The sequence below is a fragment of the Anastrepha obliqua genome, chromosome 5 (genome assembly GCF_027943255.1).
Source record: "Anastrepha obliqua isolate idAnaObli1 chromosome 5, idAnaObli1_1.0, whole genome shotgun sequence".
Classification (NCBI taxonomy): domain Eukaryota; kingdom Metazoa; phylum Arthropoda; class Insecta; order Diptera; family Tephritidae; genus Anastrepha; species Anastrepha obliqua.
The window spans coordinates 115,011,710-115,038,770 of NC_072896.1; the positions used below are offsets into that span (position 1 = coordinate 115,011,710).

Genomic DNA, 27,061 nt, shown 5'->3' on the forward strand with positions numbered 1-27,061 from the left:
CTAGTAGCTAGAATAAGAGAGCGAGCAAATCCTTAGTGCGCATAGTATATTGAGTACAATGTTGCTCAACTTTGCAAATGTTGCTACTCATTTTTACTACATAAATAAATACATTCTGCTGCTGAGAGACCATTACATACTAATTGATTGTGAGAGTAGTAAACATAAGCAAATGATGCGAATCGAATGCCAAATGTAGGCAACTCCAATGTAGCAGAGCAACGAACTGAGCGACACGTTACCAAATATACGAACCAACAACGAAGCGTAACCGTAATTAGTGAGAGAGCGCCGAGAATGTGTATGAGCGAGAAGAAGAGGAAGCAGCGTAGTGTTGCATTTGCGTACAACAGTAAAGATTTGCGTACTTTAGTATTATTTGTGTTCTCAACAGTGTCGGTGTATAATAATATAATAACGGTTACTTGTTGTGTGGCTTGTATGATCGGTGTACGGAAAGCAGCGAGCAAGCAATTAGCAGCTGTGAATCCCGAAAAAAGCAAGGCGGCTAAGTAGCAGCCAACCGAAAAATACTTTCTGCTATTCAACGTACGTTTTGTTTTTGTGTATTAACGAATTTCGAATTTTGCGTTTTTATTATATTTTCGCGCTATGGTTTATTAATCGAATGCAAATTTGAGTGTAGAAGAAAGCAAAATAAAGAATTATATCGAAACGAAGAAATAGTAACACGAGTTAGCGATGAAGTTGTTGTGTAGCCGCTGAAAGCGAATCATTGAAACAAGAAAAAGGTGAAAAACGCAAAAAATTTTGTGGAAGAAGTGTGCAAATTTCAAGGTATAAATAAAATGAAATTTGATTAGTTTGATTGAGTGTACGCGGAAACATAATAATTATGTATATTTATATGTACCTACTCACAAATAAAAATCAGAAACTTTTAAGTGAATGAGTGATTTAAAGTCAAAAGATTTTCAACTTTTTATGCACTTATATTCCCCTACTTTGTGTATGCATGTATCAGCGGTGCTGTCGTGCACGTATTGTGTATGTGTATGTGTGTGTATGTGCACATAAAGTGCAGGTAAAAGAGAAAATCAAAGCAACAACAAGAAAAACACAAGCAATTGCATTTTTAATGCATTCAAACAAACACACCGACAAATGCAGTGAAGTTACCAAAGCCACTACGTCAACATCTCAACGTCAGCAGCGCAGTCACCGCTGCAGCATCCGTAGCGTACGTAGCATTGCTGCTCGCTCACCTCACTACTGTTTCCAACACATGGATTAGACAATAACGCGCGACAGCACGAAAAATAACTCAGCCAAAGTAAATAACCTAGCAGCGGCAGCATGTTGATCGCTCACTCCTCAACCGCCTATCCCACTTCATGCTCACCTCTGCCAGTTCGCTACCGCGCGCCCCTGCCCATTATGCTTAAACCAGCTTCAACGCCAACAGCATCGTCTACGTATGCAGTCGATTGCTCGCTTGCCGTTCGTACGACGTTGACTAGTCTTATTTTAATGTATGCTTGTTTGCCTTTCTTACCTGTCAAACCTGCTTTCAACACATAAGTCCGCCCGCGTCGTGCGCGTTGTGTCGCCTATATGCCAGCTTTGAGTCTTGGCTGCGTCACGATTGCGACGTAGTCATCAGAAACCAGTCAGCAATAATTGCTGTCCGCTTACCTCACCTTCCATACACCAATATCATCAGCCTCATCATCAATATCGCCAGCGATGGCGTGTATAGATTGTTATATATATATGTGTGTATGTGTATATGTTGGTGGTGTTTGGTTTAAACGTTTCTCTTGAAATACGGCTATAAAACGGAATTGGTTAAGAAAAAAAGTTCGACGAAATACTACATGCATGGCAAACAGCAAAGGGAGAAAAAACGAAAACATTTCAGCAGCGTCAGCTCTAAAGGCAACAACAACACACATTTGTATGTATGCACACTCATAACAAGTAAGCAAGCAGGCAAGTCCGCTTAAGGCACTGCTCAGCTAGCTTGTGAGTATCTACTATTTGGAAGCCTTTCAAGCGACTCAACGGATTTTCCGTTTACTTACCTTTCCTTACCATACTCTTGGCGTGACATGGCTTGGCCTGACTCTGAGACAGGCGACTCTTAGCTGTGTGTTTTGTGTGATGTTGTTGCGCTTCCTACCTGGCTCAAGCGAGCGTACCTTCCTTGCACATACAAATGTATGTACCTTCTCTTCCCTGTCGTGAGTTTCTACTTACTGTTTGTTTGTACATGTGCATGTGTGTGCCATCCCATATAGGAGCGTTCGCACTCGAGTCGCGTCGTACCATCTTGGGTCGAATTGCTTGATTTCTTCGACTGATTAAAGTCATTGTTTTGTGGCGCATTGCAGTGCGCTATAAGAATAGAAGAAAAATGAAGATACATTAATGCATGAGGGACATAAAAAAGCAAAACAAGAACCATTCCAACAAGTCGACTGCACAAAACCCGTTTGTTAGTATGCATGCATGTACATATGTAGATATGTATGTATGTAATACCAAGTCCATAGTGGACACGGAAGACAACGAAAACATTGAGGTTACTTATGTGGTAAAGCGAGTAGGTCGAGTAAGAGAAGACGAAAACATAAAACTCACAATAAGGGCTAAGGCAAAGAAGCCATTTTGTGCGAATAACATAACTTATGAACTGAAGAAAAATTAATAAATAAAAAACCGGTGTATTAAAGCCGCCTTCGGAGACACTTTCAAAGCAAGTAAAGGGAATTGAAAGTAAATAAATCTCCGCTGCAAGTATTTTACGGCTCCCAGTGGACTACACAAAACAAACAACAGCCACTAAATAGGCTTAAATCACTGCTTAACGTATACCCTAATAAATATTAATTTAATCTTTTTTTGTTGTAGTTCATAAAATGTGCAGAAATTAAATATCTAAACCAAAATGTGTACCATTAAACTAAAATAAAGTGTTTGCTAAGGGTCATTCCCTTCAAGTCAAACGTCCTTTCACGTAATGCGAAAAACAAATGTAAAAAATATCGTAAATTTAAACTAAAAAACAACAACAAAGACAAAAAGTTGTGGAAACCAATTTGCACAAACTTTTTGCAGTTTGAAGCGCAGGACGGCGCATTAGTGTGTGACGAATAACAGCGGTAAATTGCGCTACCCAAAAAGTAATAAGAAACAACTATGGCAAAGTACATAAAAGTGCATGAAAGATAAAAATTAACAACGAATTCCCATGTATATGTGTGTGCATACTAACAACAATAGTAATCTAACATAGCAGCATAGCATACAACGCTGCGCAACATCATCACCATCCAACATTGCACCAGGCACAACGTTTCCAGCTCCACTCCGGTTAGAGTAGCCATCAAAAATAAATACATCAATCAAGTGCAACGCGCAAACAGGAGCTAACTGGCTGGCTATAATATAAAAACAAAGTAAAGGAACAACAACAACAACAATAGCAAAGACCAACTAGCAACATTCAGCGATTGCATTTTGATAGTCTCTCAACAGCGTTGACGACATATCTACATCGCAACTTGCTTACTCCTTGCCTGGAGTAACTTTGCCATCTTTATTAATATACAACAACAACTGCAGCAACAGCGCACGCAACTTCAATATGATTGCCATGTGGAGATACTTTTTAATCGGTAAGTTTGCGAATACTGCATACAATGCATTAATTTGAACACTCAACTCTTTTCAATTTGCTTCTGCCTTATATGGGGCCCAATATAAACATACATACATACATACATACATATTCAAGTACATATTGCATGTACACATTTGATAGCATTCCTTTCAAAAAGTGTAATTCCCACTTGGTCTACAAGCAGCAATCACCACAAGTTATTCTTTTCTTTTCATTTGCGTTGCATTTAGTCATTCTACCTACACACGAACACACACACACACATACATTCATACATATTCTAGTAGTTAGTTAGATGCCTTTCGCATTGTGTGATAGCTGCAGCTGTGCTCCACTTATGACTGGTGCGTGTCTCTGGCAGTCTTCTAATTAATTGCCATAATACAACAATCGCTTTGATTCGCACTTTTCTTTCATTTCAAATAGATGTGTCTTTTATTACCGCACTCGATAGCTCCAATTGATTACTGAAGTACCCATTAAGGATTTCACTGATTTATGGTTCTTTTAAGCGGGGAAACAGTTTTGCACGTTGCTTGTTGCCACAACAATCAATTCAAAGTTCTTGTAAAATGAGGGAGAGTCGATGCAATTTTGTTACTTCCACAGTTACTTTCATATACAAGGTGGCGCAAAATTAATCACCCTATCGGAAGATTTATCATTCTCGCAAATGACATTCCCTCGTCAATCAGATTCGGTACTTGCGAACTAAACAGCTGCAGTATGTTAACAGACAAGCAATGAACCGCTTAAAGGTCACAATAAAGATTTTCACCTCTCAAAATTATATTCCTTTTTATTTAGTAAAAAAGTTACTGAAAAAAAAGATTGCGCCATTCTTTATACAAATGCATGTATATAATTATATATATTATATATAATTTTTTTTTTTTTTCAAATAAATTTAAATTATTTTTTCCATAAAAATATGTTTATTCTATAACAGAAACCACAAAAAACCAAGATTCATACTTTGTGGAAAATTATTAAATTTCCAACGATTTTCACACTTTTTGTTCAGAATTTTCGGAAAATTTTTGCGTGTACAATTTTATAGTATACAAGCTATTACTATCAAGATATTGATATTGGAATGGTTTCGAATTAATACAATATTTAAAAATGAGTTTATATGGGAGATGCCATGCCTTCTTTATCAATACGGTCCACTTTTCATAATTATTAAGGCATTGCTATATTAGGCTTCTGTGCCAAATCCCATTACTCTGCTATGAATGGTTTCAAAACTACACAATAATAATCCATTGATTTATATGGGAACTCCCACGCCTTCTTTACCAATGCCGCCCACTTTTCTGAATTGTTAAGATATTCATATTTTATGTCCTTGTATCAAATTTCAGTATTCAGGCACGAATGGTTGCGAAAATATGTAATATTAAAAAATTGGTGCCACGCCCACTTATTTTAAACCAATTTTACTACGCCTACATCCTTGCGGAATTTGCAGGCAATAAGTTGACGAAATTTCATTGCAATCCGAAGGTTGGTTTGGCAGCTTTTAAAATACATACAAAGAAATATTCATTTTTATATTTGTAAGATTTAGTTGTAGTATGAAAAAGTGCAACTTTGAAGTGCCTCAAAATTCTCATAGATTTTAGAACGTTTTTTACCTTCACGGTGTTGCGCAGTTTCCCAAATAATTGTTATGGATTTTTTATATGGAAAAAGTGCACAGCACCGGTAGAAAAAAAATGATTTTCATAAAATTTAATGGGCTTTACAATAGCGTACCCATTTTTTTTTAATTCTGACTAAACAATTTTACATCTGATTACAAATTTTGATGAAAATTTGTCGAATTTTTATACATCTTGTACAAAGTTTGAGATTTGGATTAATGTGTACTTTTTATAGAATGAAGTATATATTTATAAAAAATTATTGAAATTAAGAAATAAATAAATACTATTAAAAGCTACATTTTATAATTTTGTGATGTAGCATACATATTTTGTTTCGCTTAATTCTTTTCTATTTCGCTTAATTCTTTTCTATTTCGCTTATTTTTTTATTTTCCGAATTTTTTTCTATTTCGCTTATTTTTTTTTAATTTTGCTACTTTTTTCCTATTTTTTTCTTTTGCCAATTTTTTTCTATTTCGCTTTTTTTCTATTTCGGTCCTTTTTCCTAATTCGCTTACTTTTTTATTTCTCGCTTATTTTTTTCTCTATTTTGCTATTTTTTTGCTATTTCGGTAAATTTTTTTTATTTTGCTAATTTTTTTCTTATTTCGCTTATTTTGTTTATTTTGCTAACTTTTTCCATTTTTGCTTATTTTTTTCTATTTCGCTTATTTTTTCCTATTTCGCTTATTTTTTTTCCTATTTCGCTCATTTTTCATGTTTTGCTATTTTTTTCTATTTCGCTTATTTTCTTCCATTTCACTTATTTTTTTTCTATTTCGCTCATTTTTCCTATTTCGCTTATTTTTTTATTTTGCTAATTTTTTTCCTATTTCGCTTATTTTTTTCCTATTTTGCTAATTTTATCCTATTTCGCTTATTTTTTTCTATTTTGCTTATTTTTTCTTATTTCGCTTATTTTTTCCTATTTCGCTCATTTTTTCCTATTTCGTTTAACTTTTTCTATTTCGCTTATTTTCTTTTATTTCGCAAATTTTTTTTCTACTTCGCTTAATTTTTTTAATTACCTTAGTCGGTATATTAATTATCTATTTGCGGTCGTATCTCTCGGCCACCAAAGCCTCTTTACCATTCCGGTCGTATGTCTACTCTCAACCACCACAGTAAGAACCCGTACTAATTTCATATTGAATTATAGAGCTAATAAATCTTTTTGACCCTTCATAAACTTTTATTCCAGATTCACAGTTTGTTCACCTCTTGCTTTTACTTGAATTGTTTAACTTTATTCGGAGTTACCCGTCGGAAGACTTAAATAATGCTTTAGTTGCTCTACTTTGTTGTGGAACAACGAGATATCTAATGCACGAATTTTTATAACAGCCTAACTTCCTTCCAGATTCAGATTTAAGAAATGCTCTGTGGTGAATTTTAAACAAATGTTTATTTTTTACTGTGGCATTTTTTACTTATGACCTGAATAGCTTGACTTTTTTCCTCCCAATCAATATCTCATCACGAGCAAATATTTTTCAAACAGAGGCTAGTTATTTTTTACACATCTTACAAATATTTTTCAAACAGAGGCTAGTTATTTTTTACACATCTTACACCTCTTTCCTTCTGGTCACACCTTGTCGAAACAGCTTGTTTCATGGGCCTACCGTTGGATGAGATAGACGAGCGGTAACACTTGACATGGTTTTGTGGCGAGATTTTAGTTCTCGATACGTGCATACATATGTATGTATGGACAATAAAATAGGTGTGTAATATTATGACTCTCTCAGAGTTTCAAGAAATTCAATTATTTTAAGTGTGATTCTATAGCTAATTTTAATTGTTTAAGCGTTGAATATCTCATTTGCCCCATTGCCAATTAATTGCCTCTTAATTTATTGCAACTAAAAGATGAATCCTAATATTAATAAATAAAATCACAAATCTTAATCAACCACTTCACAAGTTTCAACACGTATCCTATACCAACAAATTCTACTCAGCTGAAGCTCTTTAAAATTACTATCATTTAATTTTCTGTACCCACACCAAACGTGCACGAGCAAGTTTTGCATCTCCTTCAACACAATAAATGCCGGGGCGTTTGTAATCCTCAGCCAGTTATCGATTAACTCAGCTTTTAACTATTATTGGCAATTAAAATTTTATAGTTCATTTTATGGCATTTTAAACTATTATTATATGGCAAAAGAAATCATATTTTCATTATTGGCTAATAAATGTTATAAAGATTAATTATGTGTGTCCTTTGCTAAGAGCTAAAGCAAGAGGAAAAATGCCTTGCAATCGGTATGAAATATATTACTGTATGTATTAAAAAGCTACTAAAATGTTAAAAGCTTTGGCAGCACTCCTGTTTTTTATGGTTCTATTTTTTGAAGCAAAGTCAATGAGCGTTTTTCTATTTTTTTTGTTTTTTTTTGCTCTTATTGCTAAGCATTATTTCTAAAGTGGGTCAAAGGTCAAACGTAAATAGACAAGGGTCAAAGTTGATTTTTGTTATTGCCGTTTAAGTTGGAAAAAGGCGAAAAAGCGAAAATGAGAAATACAGGAAGTGATGTGTGATGGTCATTGAAGTTACTAAAGTGGCTGCTAGAGTGGGGAAATAATTCACATGCGGGATAAACGATTCAGATATCGATAATAAAATTAATAATTTGTTAAAAATTGATAATGGGTAAAAAAAAACGTTTTGTACGAAAGAGTTTAATACAAAAAAAAAAAAAAATAGAAAAACAAATTTTTGGGCAGTCGTTGTCATACTCCATTTTCCATGGAATACTATCTAAAGTAAACCTGTGCTGTGTGCCAGCAGCTCGACGTATTGCAAAATTTTGATTAATTAAATTTTGAATAAATAAATAATTTTTTAATTTTCTTAATTTTTTTATAAAATTATAGTTTATATTACCATAAAAACCATATAATGTAAGGATTCAGAATTTTTAAAAATTCAACGAATTTTCATAAAAATTTCAAACTTCTTAAACCGAAAATTAATTGGAAAGATTTCGAGTATGCAGCTTTATAGCTCATTCAATTTTATTATAATAAAATGGTGTCTGAAGTGGCTCACGAATCGCGCTCATTTTTCAGTATTTTTTTGCAGGTGGTCTTTTGCATTCTCTCTGTATATAAAATACAAAATTCGCGCATTCGTTATATGGAAGGAAATGCATGACACCGTCAACCAAACAAAAATCAAAAATCAAGGCTAATTTTGAGCCACTTTAAATTGGCACAATATTACATCAAAATTGAATAAGCTATTATACAACACAATTTTTCTAAAAACTTCTGGTTAAAAAGTTTAAATTATTATAAATTTTTTTTAAGTTTAGAATTCTGTTTTTTTATGATATTTCTTGTAGCTAATATATATTTTTCTAAAAAATTATTGATAATTACAAAAGCAAATTAAAAGTAGTCAAAACTGGTCAAGAGTGCAAAAATTCTGTAGGTAGAGCCAAATCACTGGCATAGATTCTTTGGCTGTTATTAGCTTTTCAAATGTTAAGAAAAATAAATTATTGAGAATAGAACGGAAGTGGTGCTATACTCGGCTGACTATTATGCCAACTTAAATAATCAAAGAAAATACAGATCTTACTTTGGCCTTCTTAATACAACTATTTCATTTGGCATAATGCGGTCGGGTCTACAACCTCCTTAAAAATATTATAAATTGGCGATCGTCCAGGTGTCGAGCCTTGTTCAATTTCTTGCCAAATTACACCATCAGCTGCAATTTCAGTACGTCGGGCTTCCACAACAATTTCACTTTCTGAACTCGATAACAGTCTTTTTCTCTCTTTCGTCCTATTCGTGCATTTAAAATATTCTCGTCTTTACTTTCTTGTTTACCTCAAGACTCACATACGTCCATAGTAGCAAATGAATCATTTATTGTGCTTTGTTATCCACTTCAATTTTAGTTATTCTCTTTACTAGATTCCGAACACTCTTCATTTATCTTATTCATAATTCCCTATGATTTCAAATATCTTGAATGTTTCGACTTTTTTGGGATAAAAGTTTCAGTAAAATGATGAAATAAGAATTCTTGACTCGCAAAATATCACATAACTCGAAAATTTGTACTGTAACACTTGCTTGAAGTAGAGTGAAATTGGGTGTACATCCATCAGCCAATTTGTATTGTATCACGCAATAGAAAAAATGTCCACTACAGCCGTTTTGTATCACAAGAAGTACAAATCGAGATACAAAATATTTGCATGGGTCAAATGACTCTGCGGTAGTTAGGGCGGATCTCATATATTTCTCGGTTAAAAAATTATCAAAAGAGGAGTAGGTCGTGAAAAATACATTCGATGTAGTTTTTAATAAAAGTTGTAAAGGAAAATGGTGACGTGCTAGACTTATTTGCAAGAAATTCTAACAAAAAGTTCAAAATGGGTCATTTGACCCATCACGGTAGTGTTGGTCTTACGTCTTCAGTTGTTTAAAGTTTTTAGAAAAGCTGAAATCAAAAGAGTTTTTTCACTCGCAGAGAAACATAAAATATATGGCACAAATTTGCAGTGTCATTCTTTGAACGCACAGTTGATCATACACAACTCATGAGAGAGTTCATAGTTTAAGTTGACCGGCTTAAGATTCTAGAGACAAATGGATTTCAAGTAATATACTGAATATTTATTTATAGGAGAACTTGTGGAATTCGGAATGTAAACGGAATGTATAAACGAGCCGCGTGAAGTATGCACAATTACTTCATTCGCGTAGCAGATATGCCTGTAATTCTGCGCTAGCTTATGAACGACGCTTAACAGAGAGCCTCCGAGTCTTACTGCACATACCAAGTATTATGTCGCATTTTTGAGAAGAGGAAGTCAGTTTCTTAAGAAGATAAGGCAAAAATTTGCCTTTCTCTCTTTCTCTTCGGCAAAAAAAAACTATTTTTCAAATACGAAAAAAGACAAATTTTTATTCTGTTTTTTAGCTTCTGCGCTTGGCTTATGTGTGGAGGCTGCCTTAGCGTAAAAAGTAAATTTCTTAAGAAGGTAAGGCAAGAATTGGCCTTTCTCTCTTTCTTTAAGATAAAAAAGCCTATTTTTAAAAAACAAAATATTTCGTTCGTGTATTTTCAAATATGAAAAAGGTCAGATTTTTATTTTTCAAAGCTGGATTTTGGTTTATTTTCCGCATACAGATTATAATGGCTCCTAACTTTAGCGCATTTAAGCCAATACCACTGCGGTGATTAAGAAGAAGTGACGTCGGGGGAAAGCACAGACCAACTTACGGGAATGCCAACTATAAATATTAGACACTTAATATTTTTATTCCAACTAAATCTCTTCAGAGTAGAGCTAAATGTTTTCAAAAGCTCTTCTTGATTAACCTGTCTTGCAGCTTTTTTAATAATAATTTACTTTTGAACTGCTTAAAATTCTCCCTATTCGAATGAATTATTTTTTGCTTTTGCCTGTTAATTACACTTTTTCCACGTTACTTTTACAGCATTTTTCATTAACAAGCAATATACTCGTAAATGCGTATACATATACTCACAATAAACCACTAATCTCACACATTCCAACAGTAACCAAAAAAAAAAGTAAAATGCCACAGTCCCCAATGACTACTTGGATTTCATTGGAGCGCATGCAGCAAGCTATCAATTGCCACTGAAACTGTTTTGTTTCGCAATCAGTGTAGTTGTTGTTTTAACTAAATACTTATGTATACTGTTGCTCGGGGCATTTGGTGACTTTCGCATTTGTCACAATAAAAAGAGCAAAACAACAAAAATAGTGAAAAAAACTTAACTATGAAATCAATAGCTTAGCGTGGCAGCTACCAGCGACTACCTATCGCATCAGCAGCAACCTCAGGAGACATATCCAATTTATGGCCACACAAAATTTATTGGCGTATAATTTTTGGTTAGCTTGTTGTAAGTTTTCAACAGCATTTAGAGGGGGATAGGAATGTTATAAAAATAAAATTTTAATATTTTTGTGGATTAATATTTTTTAATTTTTTTATTTGTTTGTTTACAGCAAATATTGCCATAGAAGGCGCACTGGTTGATAATTGTAATACTAGTTTCAGCTTCGAATCTGTAAAAAACCATATACTTAAAAACAAAAATACTGCGCAAAGTAACAAAAAAAAAATTTAAATAAAAAAAAAATAAATAAAATAAAATTAAATAAAAAAAAATTTAAATAAAAAAAAATTAAAAAAAAAAATTTTAATAAAAAAATTTTAAATTAAAAAAAAAAATACTTTGCAAAAAAACAAAAAAAATTGTTTTACAATGCATGAATTTTTTAATTAGAAACTCTCATAATCTTTATCGCACGATAATTTCCACGGTTTAATTGATTTTCTTTTTGTTTTTGCCGAGATGAGTTTTTAAAGCCTGTATAGACAGCACTTAAGTACCTCATACATCAAAAAATTCCGCGTGCGTTTTAGTAAAATATGTCAAATTCTCCAATAGTAACGCCAAATGGCCGGCTGAGTGCGCTAGAAGTGCCCAAGGCTAAAAAAAATAAAGAGCTACCCTCCTATAATATTTTTTTGTGATTTCATATTCTTTTACTTTTTATCGCCTGCAATATACGAATACGAGTTGTGTGTGCACCTCTCCACTATCCCTACAACACGCGTTGCGAATCTTCCATTGTGTAACAAATTGTGCTTGAAGTCTTCGCTTTCTTTTTCATACCTTCAACGCAGTCTAATCTTTGTCCTTTCAATGCAAATTTCACACCTAACACTGGGATGCTGCACTAAAAACTTCTTTCCACAGACAATGCAAAATGAGCCAGAGCATTGTTTTGATGGTCGTTGCTCTATTGTGGCAATCAACTTTTTTCAGGTGAAACAAAAAAAAAGCAACTCCAAAGCCAACAAAGGCTATACAGATTTCCTCACAGAAGCGAGAGATAATGAATGAATTATAAAGATAAACGTTTGCGTACGTCTCCTTATTTAATAGTCACACCTTGTATACGTAATTGTTGCCAGTAAATTTTTTTGCCAACATATTATGGGCATCAACAATGCGGTAGCAACAGCAAGACAGCTCATGGTTCACTTCGTTTTTAGAAAGCAAAGCTTTTGTGTGAGTGCCCTGACATTACCAGTTACATTTTATGGTTTGATTCTTAAATTACATTGTAGTAGGAAAAACTTAAACGCCAATTTTATAAATGGAAAACAAATAATTTTTGTTTAGAAATAAAAATCTCTTTAAATATGTAAACTGCATAACCGGTGGGACGGGCAGTAAGCCAATTTAGATACGACTTGGACTTTTCAGAGGTTGCTGCTGATATTTCGAAGTTGCTCATTTTATTGGCAAATAAGTAGTTGCTTGCAATACCTCTAGTGAGTGCTATTACTTACCTAAATTTATAATCTTAGCTCTGATGTGCGAAATCCATACTTAATAAATATACACTCATAAATAGGTAACATCAGAAATGCCACTTTTCTCTTTATATCTAAATGATGTAAATGATATTCTTCCGGAAGAGGTCAAAGTAGGCAATACAATAATTAATTTATTGATGTATGCTGGCTAGTACTACTATTACTATAATACTACATTAGAAATGTCATTTTTCACTACTTAAACAAATTTTCAAAACACTAAAGTAGCTCAACACTTTGACCAGCTTAGAATTTTTTTTATATGTTCATAAATTTTTTTGTTTTTTTTTTGATTGCTCATTCATGTTTTTTTTATTGCTCACAATTTTTTTTTTGCAAATATAACTTGCAGTCCAAAAACCATATAAATCCAATTTTGAAACTTTATTAGAAAATAAAAAATTCCTTAGACTTTATATCCCTACTCCACAGCTTTTAATTAGATTTTCTTGAACAAATTTTGGTATGCAGTTTTAAAGCTTATTCAATATTAGTATCCCAACGTCCCAGTTTGATTTTGCTAAAAAATCCCGTTAGTTTTTGATAAATATTTCCTCGTGGTGGTGCGTCTTTTCTTCATGTAAAAATGCATGAAATGTGTTTTCTGTGAAGGAAATGTGAAAAAAAATTACTAAAATTAAGCAAGAACTTTGAGCCATTTCAAACTTCCATTTTTTTATACTAGAAGATACTGAGCTATAAAAGTATGTATCGAAATTTTTTATCAAAATTCATAATAATAATTTTTAAATTTTTGTAACAATTTGTAGACTTTTTATAATTTTTATATAATATATCGTGCGAAATTTGAATTTACGAGGTTTTCGTTAGATAATGCCCAATACTTTAAAACCAAAATGATGAACATTGGAAAAAAATAAAAAATAGTTAAAACTGGCCAAAATTGTGAGAAAAAATGATCACAAAACAACGAGAATTTTGAGCCATTTCAAACTTGCACTTTTCTATCCTAGAATTTACTGAGGTATGAAATTGCGTAGCTAAATTTTTTATAAGATAGCAAAATAAATAAAATAAATAAAATAAAAATAATTAAATTAAAAAAAAAATGACAAAACAAAAAAAAATAAAAAAAAAATTTTGTTTTTAAAAAGTAAAAAAAAAAAAAATAAACAAAGAAAAAATTAGAAAAACAAATAAAAAAAAATAAATACATAGAGAAAAAAAAAATAAAAAATTCACTAAAAGCATAAATAAATAAATAAAATTAAAATAAAAATAATTAAATTCGAAAAATAAATTAATAAAAAAATTACAAAACAAAAGTATAAAAAAAAATTGTTTTAAAAAAATTAAAAAAAAAATTGAAAAGTTATATTAAAAAAAATAAATAAAGGAAAAACTAAAAAAAAAAATAAATCAAAAAAAAATTTTTTTTTTAATTAAAACAAAAAATAAAGAAAAAATTAAAAAGAATTAAAAAAATGAATAGATAAAGAAAAAATTAAAAAAATAAAATAAAATAAAATAAAAAATAAATAAATAAAGGAAAAACTAAAAAAATAAAACAAAAGAAATTGAAAAAAAAATTAAAAAAAAAATTAAGAAGAAATTAAAAAAAAATTAAAAAAAATATAAATAAATAAAGAAAAAATTAAAAAAAAATATAAAGAAAAATAAAACAAAAAAAAATAAGTTAAAGGCAAATTAAGAAAAAGCAAACGAATAAATAAAAAAATAAAGAAATAAAATAAAAAACATTTAAAGCTAATCAAAATATTGATTTGCTGAGTGCGCTTTTCTTCACTCATACAAAATCTGAGATTGTTTCTTCTGTGGTACTCTATCATTTTCGCCATCCTCATGTTTTTGTTGTTGTAGTAGCATGGCAGCATGAACATTCCTCATATATGAACAGGAAATGCTGCTGGACCGACAGTCCTTGGCCGGATATAAATCCAGGTCGTTCCGGTAACGTAGAACCGACTGTCGTGGTGTGTGTTTTTGTTCCTCATCGCCGCTGCTTACGCCAATGTCTATGTAAATGACTTTTTTGTACCGCAGTTCGCAGTTTTCCTTACGCTCTTGAAAATAAAATTTCTGTAGTGCCAATTATTGCATTGAGCATTTCCTCTGTGAGTGGCCAGCCTTTTCTAGAGCTAGCCTACGAATTTTGGATTCCGATGTCATGAGAATGAGTAACAGTCGTTCTCTCAAACTGTAGGATTTTCTCAGATTTGCCAAAGAAAATTTGCTTGGAAAATTCCCACAGGAGACTAGCTGTCCTGTCTCTGTCTCCATTCTATGTATATTATGTTTTTCTTTCTGTTACATCTTTCCTTCTGTTAGTTCTTTTTTTCCTCTTTGACTATTACCTGCCAAAGCTTTGAATAAAATGGGCTTTTTAGCCTGAGTGTTTTAGGAGTTACTATTCTTTCGGTGCTTCTTGGCTCGCCTTCAAAAAAAAAAAAATAGTGATAATTTAAGTGATAATTCTTTGTATAGTGAATTTAGTAAACTTAATTTTATTTCTTGTGGAATTTTTTGTCGTAAAATTAAAAAAAAGTAAAAAATAAATGCAAATTTCGTTCATAAATCGCACTACAAAGTTGCTAAACTACCACTAATTAGTGCCTGCAGAAATATTTAGCAACAGCTTTTTAGCAGGAACTTGTTAGTAGTACTTGAAGAAGCATTTTCATCAATCTCTATGGTGTACTGCTCGCTGAGCTGCAGCCTCTACAGCGCGTCGTCAGCATACCAGTTAAACTGCAAGCAGTAACAAAATTCGGTTATAAAATTTGCTGGTCATAAAAAAACCGGTAACATGTAATGTAGATCTACTAGTGAGCATTCTTCTTGTCAAACAATCATTTCTTTAATTGCGCTACTTCATTAGATACTCTTTGCATTTGCAATTTCGCTGCTCTTGATGATGATTGTTGTTTTGTTTTTATATTTGATTTGTTTTTTGTACCTTTTTGTTTGTTTTTTTTTTTTTTTTGCACTTATGACATTAATTTATAAGCGCTAAAGCAGTGAATTTGGCTACTCGCGCTGGCCTTCTGGTAAAATACCCAATTTTTGCATTATATTTTTAGCCGTTCCCTCTTGTCGTTTTGCTCGCCTCTTTGCATTCTTAATTTTCTGCCCGCTAGGCATTTTTCTGTTTATTTATTTTATTTGGTCTGGTCTTTTTCTGCTACTAAAATATCCTTTACGATTGCAGCTTACATGAAAATGAAATAAAAAAGCGAACAAATGAAATTGTTTCATTGCGAAAGGGGCATGGAAATTCACGCCGAAAAGTATGCTACTACATGAATTGTTTACTCGTGGCCATAACTGCGGTTTGTTGCTGCGATTTGATTGCTCTTAACCAATTTGCAACAATTCATATATGTATGCGCATACTCGTGCATATGCATGTATGTATGTATGTATGCATTGTGCTTGTTTATTTTTTATTTGCTGACTGAACATTGAAATTTGCTGCGCCTCGGCGCGTGTATATTAAAATAAACATGAGTTATAGCGGCATCCTTGCCGCTTCGCCACTTCAGCGCGAGTTCATGAAATTCGCGCTATATAAATATATACATACATACCTACACAATGTGGATGGGTGTATGTGTATGCACTGACATCACTTACGACCGCAATTGGATGCTTTTTATACATACATGCAGACATATACATGTAAATACATAAATATACATACAAATGGGCGCTTGATTTGCTACACGCACATGGGTTTGTAAATGCCTGCATATATATATGAATGTGTGTGTGTGTGTGCACGCTCGTCGCTTCACTTCACTTCATGCACAGCCAAAAGTCATTATGAATAATGCATTAAACATAAAAATATATATATGCACATATCCATATACATAAATCCACACACTTTGGTTTTCAATCTTCTAGCTTTGTTGCATTGTTGGCGTGAGTTTTGTTGCTTTCCCTGCTCTTGTTACATTTTTGTTACCATCGTTCCTTTTGTTTTGCGCTTGCACACATTAATTACTTGTGGGTGATGGTACTTAAAAACTGGGTTCACAGTTCAACTGTAGCAACTGTGATTGGCTTGCCCGCTGGCGTCACAAGCGCCCCACACACACATACATATTTACTCATGCATACTTTCATATACACCGGCACGTATACACATATATTTATGTACTATATATGTATGTGTGTATGTATGCATGCATGTGCTTCGGTGTAAGCGTGTTTGCATTATCCAGTTTTAGCTAAAAGTTTTGCTTCTAGCGCTCATCCTATTTACTCACTCTATTTGGGCAGTGAAGCTCTGACTCGTGCAACGCTTCTGTTTGGAATTGTTCCAGGGCATTTACTCGCAAATACCACAATTTGACCTTCAGCGTGCAAAAGTGCACAGAGAGTTGCAAAATTGATGAGTAAATATTGCTGTTTAAATATTGCGGAATTTTATAGTGAGTTGTTCGAGTACAGAAGGTGCCTGCCTCCTTGTTTATGTACATACAAATATACATAATATATATATACATACATATATTCATCAATGATTGCGTGCGCTGTCTGCGTGTCTAAAAGGAGCAACGGGTTGGAAAATGTATTTAATTTGTTTTTGTCCTTCTTTTCACATTTTTATTTGTGGGTATTTAGGTTTTGTAAGTATGAGATTTGTTAGAGGAGTAAACACAACAATTTATTGTTTTTTTTTTGTATATACTTAAATTTTAAATTAACTTAATATTTAAATTTTTGTATTTCTTAATAAAAATACCGGTTGTACTACAACAAAAGCCGTGTAACCCAAAGTTTCAAACTTTGTAAAAATCCATCAAAATTTCAAATTTGTAGTAAAAATGTTTAGAATAATTCTCGGAATATAGGTTTTAAAATATTCAAAAAAATTTTAAAAAATCCAAAATGGGCCGTTTTGTGGTCTACTCAATTTTGGTATAATATAGTGTCAACTTAAAGTGGCTCAAAATCGGTGAAGATTTTTGATAAAATTTTTTGTTAACGGTGTTATGCATTTTTTTTTCATATAACGAATGCTCGACATATTTGTTTTTTGCTATTATTGTAAGTAGCAAAAAGGGAAAGGATACGATAAGAAGAATCATCTGTTTGATGACTATCTGGAAATTCTTTACGCAGTGTATGCATAGCACTAGGACTTTTTGACACGTTTTGACAATTTATTTGTTTCTTAAGATTCTATACTCTTCATTTGTTCGATCAAAATTGGAATGTTCTGGAATATAACTTATTTCTCAGAGCAGCGCAGGACAGATGGAGCTCAATTTCTGTGTGCTATATTCAAAACGCTTTGTCCCCAGTGTAATAGACTGAAAGTTCTAGAATGACCGGCATACACGCGAAAAAACTAGGTTTAACTTTTAATCCCCATAGAAGAAGCTGCAAGGTCCCCACTTTCTCTGCAAAGGTCCGGGTTTGTCAGCTAGATGATTAAGCCTCCTGGGTGCTTCTTCCTCCGAATGCCTGGGCCAGTGCGTACACCTAAATTCCCATCAATCTTCCATCTGACCGTTGGATGTCTCAAAATGGTATCAAAGCGGCGCTTTAGTGCTGCTTCGGGAGTATCAGACTTTTTTTTTTGTTTTGGTTTTTTTTTTTGTTTTTGGGTAGGAGGTTAAAATCAGAATGTCAGAAACATCAACAAAAGCGCCGTCGCACCAGTGGTATGTGGGGCATGCTCCCACTAACACTATAGCATTCCTCCTCCTCGGCTGATTTGCACCTTGGGACCGCTGTAAACATTGGTGGAGCCGCGTTTATGTCTATTGACACAACCAGGTACCTGCGTCCAGGTCCTTCTCTTGTCGACGTATGGATATCTTACGTCAGCGTTGGTGTCCACTGCCCCCACTGTTTTCATACGTGGTTCTGGAGGAAATGTTACATCGGAAAATTTGCGATAGCGCAATATTTACGAACTATCGTCTTGTCTTCTGTCTGATATTATTGTGAGTGATTGACTCAAGTGTCTGTGTTTGTCGTCTTTCTGTCCGGAAACAGTTTATCTCCATTAGTAATTGCAAGTGTAGCTGCTGTTGCTGGGTCTTGCGCTCCCATTCGATGAATTGGAGTCGTAGCATAATTTTTCCAGCAAACGCTCGAACCGCCACCCATTTAGCACTGGATGAGCACATGTCCTGTACGATGTCATTAGGACTAGCCGAGTGTCCCAAAACCCTTTCAAGTATTGCACGTTCTCGTGCGAAGCGATCACAATGAAAAGCCACGTGTTCCGCGCTTTCGATTGCACTAGGACAGCTTGGGCAGAATGGGCTTTCTGCCAGCTGAAAGCGGTGGAGATATTCAGACTTGTACTTCAACCATTTCATCTACCTATGGTTTTTGGAAAAAAATTCAGAATTTTTATGCTGGGACTTTGAAGCTTCATTTGATGTATGATATGGGCTTCCAACAAAAAATTCTTACTTTTATAATTTTAGAAGAAAAAAGGGGATAAATAAAAATTTAAAAAATTTACCATATAGGTATATCCTTGAAGAAAGGGAAAAGAAAAATTGTGCATTTTCGTATCGCCCATTTACTTCAATCGTGTTTTTTTTCTACACACTTTTTTCTAGTATGGATCCAGCAATGGCTGAAAACCCTTCTTTTATGATGTGTAAAAAAATAATGGCGACTGCTAGTAGCTAATGAAAATATGTATGTCTTTACTTTTACTTAGGGAGACAAAATAAATTGAAAGCTTTGAAGCAGCTTTTTCCAACATTTCTTGAATTTTTTGGATTATAACACCACTGAAGTAAATGAGCGATGTGCCAAGAGTTTGTCTGTTCTCCTGAAACACCCACATTTTAGCTATTAAAATGTTACTTAAGCTAATTTCTTGTTATTATTATTGTTTGCTTAAGCGCCGATTTTGAGACGCATAGCGCCAAAGTCAACGATTTCTACTTTCTTCTATCGTTGGCTGTTTGTTTAGCTTGCGTCCAGATGAGATTATTGCTGATTATTCCTTGTGAATTACTGCGTCGCCAGAATCCTTTGTTGTAGCAGCATAAGTACATATACGGGTAATGCTGCTGAAGTGACAGTACTTGGACCGTTATAAATCCGGGTCATTCCGGCTACGTAGCACCGACTGTCGTGGAAACGAGAATGGTTTGGATCGGCCTCTGAACATGCAACCTTGAGGGTCTCTTTTAAGCCCATCGCTGGTATTTCTTGCCATGGTTTTCTAAGAGTAAGTCCGATTCAGGGGTTATATACCTTCTGAGCCCGAAAAAATGGCGATTGTCATAATTTTTTAAAACTAATTTTTAGAACTTTTATTCAAATGACCCATATATGAAGGGTAACTCTCGAAGCAAACATTTTGGTGTTTTTATTTTAAAAAATGGTATTATTTATTGTTGATATCGTCCTTACGGTGATCACGGTAGCGCATGAGCAGCTCAACTGAGATCAAAAAAATTAAATGATTATTGTAGAAAAATGTTTATTAGTGAATCCGAACGGTTTATTTACCCAAAAAAAAAATTTCTCGATATGAAAACCGCTTTGCACCAAAAAAACGATTTTTGAGGGGTTGAAAAATTAAAAAAAAAAAATTAATTCCAGCGAACTATGCAAATATTTATAAAAAGTTAACCGTGCAGATTCACGAGGTTGTAACTTGAAATAATTAAAAAAAAATTGTGCAAATCAGTCAACTAGTTTTTGATAAATAATGATCATCGCGACGGTAATTTAAAAAAAAAAAACACGACTTCGAGATAATCGCGTCTAAAGTTTTGCGTGCATTTCTCGTTCCAAGAAAGGTCGCGCGCTTCCACGATCTGTAACTTTCGTGCTAGTGCTCCGATCTTTATGATTTTTTGAATTTATATTTTTAAGATGATGTACTCTTAGAATATGCCATAAAAATTCTTTCGATTTTTTAGTCCAACACAAGGTATATAACCCCTTAAAACTCACTTCCACTTGCGGTTTGCAATATGAATTGCGATCTGTTTGGGTCGTCTGTGTAAATCAATGTTGTATATCCAGTTTTCTGGCCATAAAGTGTTTGTTATTGTACGGAGACATCCATTTACAAAAGTTCGCAGCTTAATTAGTAAGAGTAAGTACATTTTTTTGGTACAAATGAAATGCAAATAATTTGTTTTCGCTGTCATGTTCCCATAACCAATAGCTAAAAAAGTCTCTGCAGAAGACCTTGCAACGAAATTTCTGCAATTACTCAAACTGGCATTTTTTTAATTTTTTTTTTATTTTGTTTTTTTATAGTTTTATTTTTTGTTTTTTTATAATTTTTTTTTTTTTTTTAATTTTTTATTTTTTTTTTGTTTTTTTTTATATTTTTTTATATGGTTTTTGTTGCTTTTCGGTTTTTTTTTCTGTGCCAAAGCCAGCTTGGTTTCTGCTGCACAAATCTATTACCTCTGCTCTCACAAAATCATCACTCAACACAGGGTGAATGCTCAACTCTTCACTGCCGCTCCCATTGCAAGTGTCTTTAGCCAAAATCGTACGCCAGCCTGACTGACCATCAATTACACAGGCTTAGTGCTAATAAATGTTTTTGCGTATGCGTTTGCTTGTTAACATGCATACATATGTACATACATTCACACACACACATTCCTTCAAGGGAGCGATGCCGGCACACAAAAGCTTGCATTGTGTGAAAAAACGCAGCAGAAGCGTGGTTTACATACAATTTACTTAAGTACTTAGCATGTTTTGATAACCTCACCTCTTCCTCTTAAGTGGTTATACAAGTATTTACCTACCAATGTATGCATGTTTGCGTGTACTTATATGTGTGTGAGCATAAAATGCGCACACATTTCGCTACAAGTTTCGGTTTTTTTTAATAAAAAATTACTAATAATAAAATTAATACGGGAATATAAATAATTTTGAAACGAAAAAATTGTCATTTAAAAAAATTCCAGCTGATCAAACAAGCGCCCGTCCAAGCGCTGTTTGCTTCGCTCCACACTGGCCCTACAAAGCATCCAGCTGTATGTTGCACAGTTTTTGCGCTGTTGAGTTACGAATTTTATAATATTTTTCACAATTTTTTCATATATAAAAATTCGATAACTATTTTACAGTCAATGAGCAGCAACGGCGAAAAGGTGTATAGCATTTGCTCTGTAGCAGACGACTGCGCTGCTGTTGCTGCGGCTGCATACTTTTATATCAGGTCAGTCCATTATTTCGTGCGTTTTTTAAAGGAGGTTTTAAAATTAATAGAAAAGATGTTTGAAGTATTTATTAATCAATAATATATTTTCCTTTACTATTTACAATGTCTTCCCAACGTTTAGGCAAATTTTTAATTCTCTGCTCAAAAAATTGTTTGTCCTTGGAGCCAAAATTCGCTTCGATATCCCTTTTTATAGCTTCTTTTGAGGAGTAGTTTTTGTTATTAATATGGGATTGAAGTCCACGGAAAAGGTGATAATCACAAGGTGCAATACCCGGAGAGTAAGGTGGATGCGGCATTAGCTCCCATCTGAGCTCGTTCAAGTTGCCTAATGTTTGCCTTGCGGTATGAGGTCTTGCGTTGTCGTGGTGAAACAAAACTTTGCGTCTCTTCACTAAAGACGGTCGATTTTTTTTAAGTGCCTCATTCCCTCATGGGAATAATAATCAGCAGTTATCGTCTGGTTTGGTTCCAGAAGTTCATAATAAACAATACCGGCCATATCCCACCAAATAGACAGAAGTCAATCTTCTTGGGGTGAAGGCCATCTCTAGGGGCCGGTTCTGGTGTTACATCTTTATCTAACCATTGGCGTTTGCGCACAGGACCCATTTTTCATCACCAATAACGATACGGTTCAAAAAACTTTCATTTTCAAGCCGTTGCAGCAGCTGAGAACACACATTCACTCTCTGCTGAGTGTTGGCGACGGAAAGTCTATGCGAACCCATTTTCCCAGCTTTGAAACCTTGCCCAACTGAGCCAGGTGCCCGTGAACTGTTCCATGCGATAATTTAATCTCTGAGCTCTCATATCGACTGTCAAATTTGGCTCAGCTGCCACGAGTTCGAGCAAGGCGTCGGAGTTGAAGACTTCAGGACGACCAGCGCGCGGGACATTCTCCACGTCGCAGTTACCACTTCGAAATTTTGAAAACTTTTGCGCAGTCTTTACACTCACGGTATCCTCTCTGTGAACAGTGTTTATTTCTGGAGCAGCAGTTGTTGCATTTTTACCACTTTTATAAAAAAAATACAAAATATGCCTCTTATACGCGTTCGAAAATTCCTTTTTTTTTAACAACACGAGCTTCTATCCGCGATTAAAATCACTTGTTGAATGCACAAAATATCAAAGAAAATATAAATAGTTCCGTTATATTCCGCGAATAATTTTCTGTATGAAAAAATCGTACAAAAGTGAAATTATGGGTAAAATACGCACGAACTTATGGACTGACCTGATAGCTACTACTTAACATTTTAGAGCGATTTTTTTAATTGTACTAACGTTTTGTTTTTTTCGAACTTGAATTTTTTTTTTTAATTTTGCTTGTCGGTTTCACTTTCTGTTTTTTTTTGTTTTTTTGTTTCAATAATAATTTGCGTTATTTTTGCTGCATACATTTTTACTAATATACTTTTTCGTATTTTCACTACTACTTATTTATTATTGCATACACTCAAATTTTTTATTCCTATTTTACTTTGTTGTTTTCTTTTTTCTCATTTTTGTTGCTAGTTAAGCTTGTTAGAAGCGCTTTTTTGCTTTTCTGTCATTATGCCATTGTTTACTTTTGCTCACCCCGGCCATTGCGAAGCGCCTGTGCAGCTCCGTCTGTCACGAGTATTTCTATATTTGCTTTGTATTTGTATTTGTATTTTTCATGTTTATACACATGCTTTTCTAACCAACACGCGCTACAGCAAATATCTAGCCATAATTTTTTTTGTTTTCTCCCTTTCCTCCCCATACTACCGCCCTCACTAGTTGGTGCGCATATATCCAAGTGAACATTTGTATAAATAAGTCGTTGAATGCCATTACTTATATATGTACATATGTATGTGTGTGTGTGTACGCGTATACAGCTGCATTTGCTTAGTATCTCTTTATAGCTCTGCATCTGCGTATCTCTGTTTTCGCCATGTTTTCGTTGTTGTTTTTCCATTGCTCTACGCTCACTAAAAATTCAGCTTGCACAGCATAGTTATTCCAACAACACTTAAATAAACATTTGCCTAGTTTGTTGGCCAATGCAACAAGAATTTTAAGTTTATATCTCGAACTGCGTGAACCAGAGTTGTTGCGACTGTTTCCAGAATGCCCTCAATTCGTGCAACCGGCAGCACTGAACACCCACAATATGTAGAACGCCCGCTGCTACGCCTTTGCATGTTTGTGTGTAGCTTCAAGTATTTACGTGTATGGGTGTGCATTCGGGTCAGTAGCAGCAGTAAAGTAATGACAATTCACTTTTAGTTGTTGTTCTAATCAATAAGCAATTGTGTTAATCTCGCATTTACATACATAAGTACACTCATACATACCCACATCTAACTCAGGCTACCGCTTGTTGTGCTACTGTTCAGTGAGGTTTGCGGTAAAGTCGGAAAGCATAGAGCCCCTCAAAGTGCTTTGTTTGTCCATCTGATTCGGCACAATTCTGCAAATTGAGGGGTATCTGCCACCTACTTTATTGCCTAAGTGCTGAATGCTGTGTGTACAAAAATATATAAAATACGAACAGGTTAAAGGTGGTATTCCTATCTAAATTGCTAACTCGTAGTTGTAGGGCGCAAACGGTGTGTGAGGAGGATCTACAGATAACACAGCGATAAGGCATGCCGGATAAGAGCAGCGCACTCCAAGCCGCGATCTTTGGTTTAGGGTTAACAGTTAGTCTTCTTAATAGAAGCTAAGGCTAGGGCAGTTATGATTTCGAGGTTGCAAAATGCTTCGTTTATTTAGGAATCAGCATTTACACTGATCACAAAATCAGTCTTGAAATTCAACGGAGAATTTCTCTTGCCAACAAATGCTACTTTGGACTAAGTAGGCAACTGTGTAGTGAAGTCCTTTCTCGACGAACAAAACTAACTCTTTATACACCTCTCATAATGCCCATCCTAACGTATGACGCAGAAGCTGCGACGTTGACAACATCCGATGACGCGTTCCTTGGAGCATTTGAGAGAAAGATTCTGTAGAAGGTTTTTGGACCTTTTCACGTTGGCGATGGAACAATGAGCTGCATAAGCTTTACAACGACATAGATTTAGTGCGACGAATACAGAATACAGCGGCCACATTGGCTGGGTCATGCCGTCCGAATGGATACAAATGCTCCGGTTCTGAAAGTACTCGAAGCGGTACCAGCTGATGGTAGTAGAGGCAGAGGAAGACCTCCTCGGCGTTGGAAAGTTCAAATGAAGAAGAACTTGCCTGCACTTGGTATTTCCAACTGGCGCCGGTCAGCACGAGAAAGAAACCACTGGCGCGCTTTGTAAAACGCGGCCAAAATCGCTTAAGCGGTTATCGCGCCAGTCAAAAAGAGGAAGAAGAAAAGCTGAGAGTTCAATTTAGGTGGAAATCTTTGGAATAAGCGAATTACCATTCTAAGCTATAGTCAGGCTGCACTCCAACCCTTGTCGTCCTTTGAGGTTGAGTCCTCATTAGTCCTTGAGTGCCTTGAGTGCCTTGAGTTCTAAGAGTGCAACATTGCTTCCGGTTTATATAGCTGCCATGACACACAGTGATATGCACGGAAACGAAGTAGCGGATGCATTAGCCATAGAGGTTGCGGCCTCATTATTAGTAGGACCCAATCGCTTCCCTGCCAATGGAACAATATACCATCAAGGAATAGCTTGGAAGTGAAGAGTTCAGGTTGCGGACGGACTGTGGGGCTACGTCTGGCGAAGTACTTACTGGGAGGGCATGATGAAACGGTTGAAGAGGTTCAAGTAGCACTAAAGCGCCGTTTTCATATAATCAAAAGAGATTTAAACATCTCACAAAGTACTCTAAAGCAACGCTCCCACGACAGTCGGTTCTATGTTACCGGAACGACGCGGATTTATATCCGGGTAAGGTCTGTCACTCCAGCAGCATTTCCCGTACATGTATAGGGAATGTTTATGCTGTTACAACAACAACAGCAGCACTTTAAAAACAAGCTGGGAGTACTTGGTCACATTCTCACAGGTCACAGCCAGCTGCATAGACCCGGGATGTGATCTACTTACTCCTGTCGTTACTACGACCAATCCTTGGAAATTCTTTTAAACCTTTTCGAATGCGATGGTGTGTCTAGACGAAGAAGTAGATATCTCGGCTTGATACGACTAGAAGAAAGACGCGTAGGTTCAGCTCAACCAACTCCATCTTAGGTTTATTGAAAGAACTGGGTTTGAATGAGGTATTGCAATGAGTAGAGAACATAAAATGCCATAAAATCGAAGTGCGAACCTTCGCTCTTTTTCATTTAATTTCAAATTATAATTCTTGCTCGAAATGGATACTCTATCTGGAAGACATAATTGTCCACAATAAAAGCACTCTGTGTCGTTATTGATTTATTTGAATGGCGGGATAAAAATGCTCAAAAAGAAAGGGGACTCCACTTTATTTTTATCTTATTTTACTCGACAAGCTGTACTTGCCTAACACTACTTGTCTGTCCGTTATTACGACACTTCTTTCTTAATATTATGAATCTTCAAAACGCTGTGTAGGCGCGTTCATCATACCCGACTGGGGCTTCGCGATTAACTTGGCTGACAAACACTAATCGTTGGATCAGAAGTGGTGCGTAATGGTGCCAAGAAAGATTACAAAGAGACGTAGACTTCAGAGCTCACTAAAGACTAACTGCATCGTATGTTTTAATCGATTGCTGACTCTTTGAAATCCCATATCTATCAATGATGGGAGAGAAGTTCTAAATTGTGGCAACTTAATCGCGAACCGCAAAATGCTGGGCATAGCTTTCATTACAAGCTATGTATACCTTGCTCTGCACCAGTCTTACTTTTGCCACGAAAGATTGTGTAAGGCAGTACTGCGTTAGTACCTCAACTAATATTTGGTCTATAATTTACACTTGGAAGGGAATGTTAACAAATTGTCAATGCATTTCACCAGCTCGGCTTTAAGATATCGGTTGCCGTAGTCGAAGGGGTTGGTGCGTGACTACCAGTCGAGAGTGCACAAGTGCGAATTTCCGTCATGAGACATCAAAATGATAGAAACAGTTTTTTCTAATAGTGGTTGTTCTCAGCAGGCAATGACAAACTTTTGAGTGAATTTCTGCCCTCATAAAAAAAAACCATTTGCCGTTCGGAGTCGGTTTAAAACTGTAGGTCCCTCCATTGGTGGAACAACATGAAGACGCACGTCACAAATAGAAGGAAGAGC

General features: G+C 34.8%; 1 long non-coding RNA gene across 1 annotated transcript in view; it reads left to right on the forward strand.

Annotated features, from left to right (window-relative positions):
* Positions 1-368: 368 nt before the first annotated feature.
* LOC129248419 (uncharacterized) overlaps positions 369-27,061 on the forward strand; it is a 39,019-nt gene continuing 12,326 nt past the window's right edge. Inside the window, exons 1-2 of the long non-coding RNA XR_008582617.1 lie at positions 369-798; positions 2,875-3,641. This is a non-coding gene — a long non-coding RNA (uncharacterized LOC129248419). The remainder of the gene's footprint in view (positions 799-2,874; positions 3,642-27,061) is intronic.